Raw genomic sequence first — 6,891 nt, 5'->3', positions numbered from 1 at the left:
CCTTTCACACTGGTTGTAATTATTCCAGTTATACGATTGAAAAACTGTTGTATTTATATTGTATTTTATGCTTCTGGCGTTGACTTCTAAGGTCCTAACTATTGGATCTGTTGGAGCAACGCCCTAGGGTGAAGCCTAGGTTGCCCGGAACGTAGAAATGAACATATCTTTCACACTGGTTTCAATTATTCTTGTTATACGATGTAAAAACTGTTGTATTTATTTTGTATTTTATGTTTCGGGCGTTGACTTCTAAGGCCCTAGCTATTCGATCTGGTGGAGCAACTCCCTTGAGCGAAGCCTAGGTTGCCCGGAACCTAGAAATGACCTGTACTTTTACACTGGTTGCAACTATTCCTGTTATACGATGGAGAAACTGTTGTACTTATGTTGCATTTTATGCTTGTGGCGTCGAATTCTAAGTCTAACTATTCGATCTGGTGGAGCAACGCCCTAGAGTGAAGCCTAGGTTGCCCGGAACGTAGAAATGACCATACCTTTCACACTGCTTGCAATTATACATTTTATACGATGGAAATATTGTTGTGCTTATATTGTATCTTATGCTTCTGGCATTGACTTCTAAGGCCCTAACTATTTGATGTGGTGGAGCACGGCCCTAGAGTGAAGCCCAGGTTGCCCGGAACGTATAAATGACCACAGCTTGCACACTGGTTGCAATTATTCCTGTTATACAAGGGAAAAACTGTTGTATTTATTGTGTATTTTATGCTTCTGGCGTTGACTTCTTAGGCCCTAACTATTCGATCTGGTGGAGCAACGCCCTAGAGTGAAGACTAGGTTGCCCGGAATTTAGAAATGACCATCACTTTCACACTGGTTTCAATTATTCTTGTTATACGATGGAAGAACTGTTGTACTTGTTTTGTATTTTATGCCTCTGGCGTTGACTCCTAAGGCCGGAGCTATTCGATGTGGTGGAGCAACGCCCTAGAGTGAAGCCTAGGTTGGCGGGAACGTATAAATGACCATGTCTTTCACACTGGTTGCAATTATTCCTGTTATACGATGGAAAAACTGTAGTATTTATATTATATTTTATGCTTCAGACGTTGACTTCTAAGGCCGTAGCTATTCGATGTGGTGGAGAAACGCCCTAGAGTGAAGCCTAGGTTGCCCGGAAAGTACAAATGACCATTACCTCCACTCTGGTTGCAATTATTCATTTTATACAATGGAAAAACTGTAGCATTTATATCGTTTTTTATAGTTATGGCGTTGACTTCTAAGGCCGTTGCTATTCGATGTGGTGGAACAATGAGCTAGAGTGAAGCCTAGGTTGCCCGGAACGTAGAAATGACCATTACTTCCACACTGTTTGCAATTATTCATTATATACAGTGCAAAAACTGTTGTATTTATATGGCATTTTATGCTTCTGGCATTGACTTCTAAGGCCCTAACTATTTGATGTGGTGGAGCACCGCCCTAGAGTGAAGCCCAGGTTGCCCGGAACGTATAAATGACCACAGCTTGCACACTGGTTGCAATTATTCCTGTTATACAAGGGAAAAACTGTTGTATTTATTGTGTATTTTATGCTTCTGGCGTTGACTTCTTAGGCCCTAACTATTCGATCTGGTGGAGCAACGCCCTAGAGTGAAGACTAGGTTGCCCGGAATTTAGAAATGACCATCACTTTCACACTGGTTTCAATTATTCTTGTTATACGATGGAAGAACTGTTGTATTTGTTTTGTATTTTATGCCTCTGGCGTTGACTCCTAAGGCAGGAGCTATTCGATGTGGTGGAGCAACGCCCTAGAGTGAAGCCTAGGTTGGCGGGAACGTAGAAATGACCATGTCTTTCACACTGGTTGCAATTATTCCTGTTATACGATGGAAAAACTGTAGTATTTATATTATATTTTATGCTTAAGACGTTGACTTCTAAGGCCGTAGCTATTCGATGTGGTGGAGAAACGCCCTAGAGTGAAGCCTAGGTTGCCCGGAAAGTACAAATGACCATTACCTCCACTCTGGTTGCAATTATTCATTTTATACAATGGAAAAACTGTAGCATTTATATCGTTTTTTATAGTTATGGCGTTGACTTCTAAGGCCGTTGCTATTCGATGTGGTGGAACAATGCGCTAGAGTGAAGCCTAGGTTGCCCGGAACGTAGAAATGACCATTACCTTCACACTTCTTGCAATTATACATTTTATACGATGGAAAAACTGTTGTACTTATGTTGTATTTTGTTCTTCTGGCGTTGAATTCTAAGTCCCTAGCTATTCCATCTGGTGGAGCAATGCCCTAGAGTGAATCCTAGGTCACCCGGAACATAGAAATGACCAGTACTTTCACACTGGTTGCAGCTTTCCTGTTACACGATGGAAAAGCTGTTGCATTTTTACTGTATTTTATGCTTCTGGCGTTGTATTCAAAGTCCCTAGCTATTCGATCTGGAGGAGCAACGCCCTGGAGTTAAGCCTAGGTTGCCCAGAGAGTAGAAATGACCATAACTTTCACACTGGTTGCAATTATTCGTTTTATACAATGGAAAAGCTGTTCTATTTATTTTGTATTTTATGCTTCGGGCGTTGACATCTAAGGCCCTAACTATTCGGTCTGGAGGAGGAACGCTCTAGAGTGAAGCCTAGGTTGCCCGTAACGTGGAAATGACCATTACCTTCACACTGCTTGCAATTATACATTTTATAAGATGGAAAAACTGTGGTACCCATGTTGTATTTTATTCTTCTGGCGATGAATTCTGAGTCCCTAGCTATTCGATCTGGTTGAGCAGCGCCCTAGAGTGAAGCCTAGGTTGCCCGGAACGTAGAAAGGACCATTACTTCCACTCTGTTTGCAATTATTCATTTTATACAGTGGAAAAACTGTTGTATTTATATTGCATTTTATGCTTCTGGCATTGACTTCTAAGGACCTAACTATTCGATGTGGTGGAGCAACGCCCTAGAGCGAAGCCTAGGTTGCCCAGAACGTAGAAATGACCTGGACTTTCAGACTGGTTGCAATTATTCCTGTTATACTATGGAAAAACTGTTGCATTTTTATGGTATTTTATGCTTTTGGCGTTAAATTCTAAGTCCGTAACTAAGCGATCTGGTGGAGTAGCGCCCTACACTTAAGACTAGGTTGCCCGGGACGTAGAAATGACCATCACCTTCACACTGGTTGTAATTATTCCTGTTATACGATGGAATAACTGTTGTATTAATTTTGTATTTTATGCTTCGGGCGTTGACTTCTAAGGCTCTACCTATTCGGTCTGGTGTAGCAACGCCCTAGAGTGAAGCCTAGGTTGCCCGGGACGTAGAAATGACCATCACCTTCACACTGGTTGCAATTATTCCTGTCATACGATGGAAAAACTGTTGCATTTTTATGGTATTTTATGCTTCTGGCGTTAAATTCTAAGTCCGTAACTAAGCGATCTGGTGGAAAAACGCGCTAGAGTGAAGCCTAGGTTGCCCGGAATGAAGAAATGACCATCACTTTCACACTGGTGGCAATTATTCCTGTTATACGATGGAAAAGCTTTTGTATTTTTAATGTATTTTAAGCATCGGGCGCTGACTTCTAAGGTCCTAACTATTGGATCTGGTGGGGCAACGCCCTATGGTGAAGCCTAGGATGCCCGGAACGTAGAAATGACCATAACCTTCATACTGATTGCAATTACTCGTATTATGCGATGGAAAATCTGTTGTATTTATATTGTATTTTAACCTTCTGGCGTTGACTTCTAAGGCCGTAGCTATTCGATGTGGTGCAGCAACGCCCTGGAGTGAAGCCTTGGGTGCACTGATCGTAGAAATGACCATATCTTTCACACTGGTTGCAATTATTCCTGTTAATCGATGGTCAAACTGTTGTATCTCTATTGTATTTTATGCTTCTGGCGTTGACTTCTTAGGCCCTAACTATTCGATCTGGTGGAGCAACGCCCTAGAGAGAAGCCTAGATTTCCCGGAACGTAGAAATCACCATTACCTTCAGGCATTTTGCAATTGTTCCTGTTATACGATGGAAAATCTGTTGTATTTATATTGCATTTTAACCTTCTGGCGTTGACTTCTAAGGCCGTAGCTATTCGATGTGGTGCAGCAACGCCCTGGAGTGAAGCCTAGGTTGCCCTGATCGTAGAAATGACCATATGTTTCACACTGGTTGTTATTATTCCTGTTATACGATGGAAAAGCTGTGGTATTTTTATTGTATTTTATGCTTCGGGCGTTGACTTCTAAGGCCGTAGCAATTCGATCTGGTATAGCAACGCCCTAGAGTTAAGTCTAGGATGCCCCGAACGTAGAAATGACCATAACTTTCATACTGGTTGCAATTATTCGTTTAATACGATGGAAAAACTATTGTATTTATATTGTATTTAATGCTTCTGGCGTTGACTTCTAAGGCCCCAGCTATTCGACCTGGTGGTGCAACGGTCTAGAGTGAAGCATAGGTTGCCCGGAACTTAGAAAAGACCATCACCTTCACTCTGGTTGCAATTATTCCAGTTATACGCTGGAAAAACTGTGGTATTTATATTGTATTTTATGCTTCTGGCGTAGGCTTCTTAGGCCCTAACTATTCGATAAGGGGGAACCACGGCCTAGACTGAAGCCGAGGTTGCCCGGAACGTAGAAATGACCATCACTTTCACACTGGTTGCAGTTATTCCTGTTATATGATGGAAAAACTGCTGTATCTATTTTGTATTTTATGCTTCTGGCGTTGACTTCTTAGGTCCTAACTATTGGATCTGGTGGAGCAACGCCCTAGGGTGAAGCCTAGGTTGCCCGGAACGTAGATATGACCGTAATTTTCATACTGGTTGCAATTATTCGTTTTATACCGTGGAAAAACTGTTGTATTTATATTGTATTTTATGAGTCTGGAGTTGTTTTCTAAGGCCCAAACTATTCGACCTGGTGGTCCAACGCCCTAGAGTGAAGCCTAGGTTGCACGGAACGTAGGAATGCCCATTTCTTTCACACTGGTTGTAATTATTCCTGTTATACGATGGAATAACTGCTCTATTATTATTTTATTTTATGCTTCTGGCGTTGACTTCTTAGGCCCTAACTATTGGATCTGGTGGAGGAACGCTCTAGAGTGAAGCCTAGGTTGCCCGGAACGTGGAAATGACCATCACGTTCACATTTGTTGGAATTATTCCCGTTATACGATGGAAAAACTGTTGTATTTTTATTGTATTTTATGTTTCGGACGTTGACTTCTAAGGCCTTAGCTATTCGATCTGGTGGAGCAACGCCCTAGGGTGAAGCCTAGGTTGCCCGGAACGTAGAAATGACCATATCGTTCACACTGGTTGCAATTATGCCAGTTATACGATGGTAAAACTGTTGTATTTTAATTGTATTTTATGCGTCTGGAGTTGTTTTCTAAGGTCCCAACTATTCGACCTGGTGGAGCAAAGCCCTATAGTGACCTCTAGGTTGCACGGAACGTAGAAATGTCCATTTCTTTCACACTGGTTGTAATTATTCCAGTTATACGATTGAAAAACTGTTGTATTTATATTGTATTTTATGCTTCTGGCGTTGACTTCTAAGGTCCTAACTATTGGATCTGTTGGAGCAACGCCCTAGGGTGAAGCCTAGGTTGCCCGGAACGTAGAAATGACCATATCTTTCACACTGGTTGCAATTATTCTTGTTATACGATGTAAAAACTGTTGTATTTATTTTGTATTTTATGCTTCTGGCGTTGACTTCTAAGGTCCTAACTATTGGATCTGTTGGAGCAACGCCCTAGGGTGAAGCCTAGGTTGCCCGGAACGTAGAAATGACCATTACTTTCACACTGGCTGCAATTATTCGTTTTATGCGATGGAAAAACTGTTGTATTTATTTTGTATTTGGTGATTCTGGTATTGACTTCTTAAGCCCTAACTATTGGTTGTGGTGGACCAACGCCCTAGAGTTAAGCATAGGTTGCACGGAACGTAGAAATGACCATATCTTTCACACTGCTTGCAATTATGCCAGTTATACGATGGTAAAACTGTTGCATATTTATTGCATTTTATGCGCCTGGAGTTGTTTTCTAAGGCCCCAACTATTCGACCTGGTGGAGCAACGGCCTAGAGTGAAGTCTAGGTTGCACGGAACGTAGAAATGCCCATTTCTTTCACACTGGTTGTAATTATTCCAGTTATACGTTGGAATAACTGCTCTATTTTTATTTTATTTTATGCATCTGGCGTTGACTTCTAAGGCCCTAGGTATTCGATCTAGTGGAGCAACGCCCTAGGGTGAAGCCTAGGTTGCCCGGAACGTAGAAATGACAATCACCTTCACTCTAGTCGCAATTATTCCTGTTATACGATGGAAAAGCTGTTGCATACTTATCGTATTTTATGCTTATGTCGTTGACTTCTTAGGCCCTAACTATTGGATCTGGTAGACCAACGCCCTGGAGTGAAGCCTAGGTTGCCCGGAACGTGGAAATGACCTTCACGTTCACATTTGTTGAAATTATTCCCGTTATACGATGGAAATCTGTTGTATTTTTATTGTATTTTATGTTTCGGGCGTTGACTTCTAAGGCCCTAGCTATTCGATCTGGTGGAGCAACTCCCTTGAGCGAAGCCTAGGTTGCCCGGAACCTAGAAATGACCTGTACTTTTACACTGGTTGCAACTATTCCTGTTATACGATGGAAAAACTGTTGTCCTTATGTTGCATATTATGCTTGTGGCGTCGAATTCTAAGTCTAACTATTCGATCTGGTGGAGCAACTCCCTTGAGCGAAGCCTAGGTTGCCCGGAACTTAGAAATGACCTGTACTTTTACACTGGTTGCAACTATTCCTGTTATACGATGGAAAAACTGTTGTATTTATATTGTATTTTATGCTTCTGGCGTTGACTTCTAAG

The sequence above is a fragment of the Calliopsis andreniformis genome, unplaced genomic scaffold, assembly GCF_051401765.1.
Source record: "Calliopsis andreniformis isolate RMS-2024a unplaced genomic scaffold, iyCalAndr_principal scaffold0001, whole genome shotgun sequence".
Taxonomy (NCBI): domain Eukaryota; kingdom Metazoa; phylum Arthropoda; class Insecta; order Hymenoptera; family Andrenidae; genus Calliopsis; species Calliopsis andreniformis.
This window is presented reverse-complemented; position numbering follows the sequence as displayed.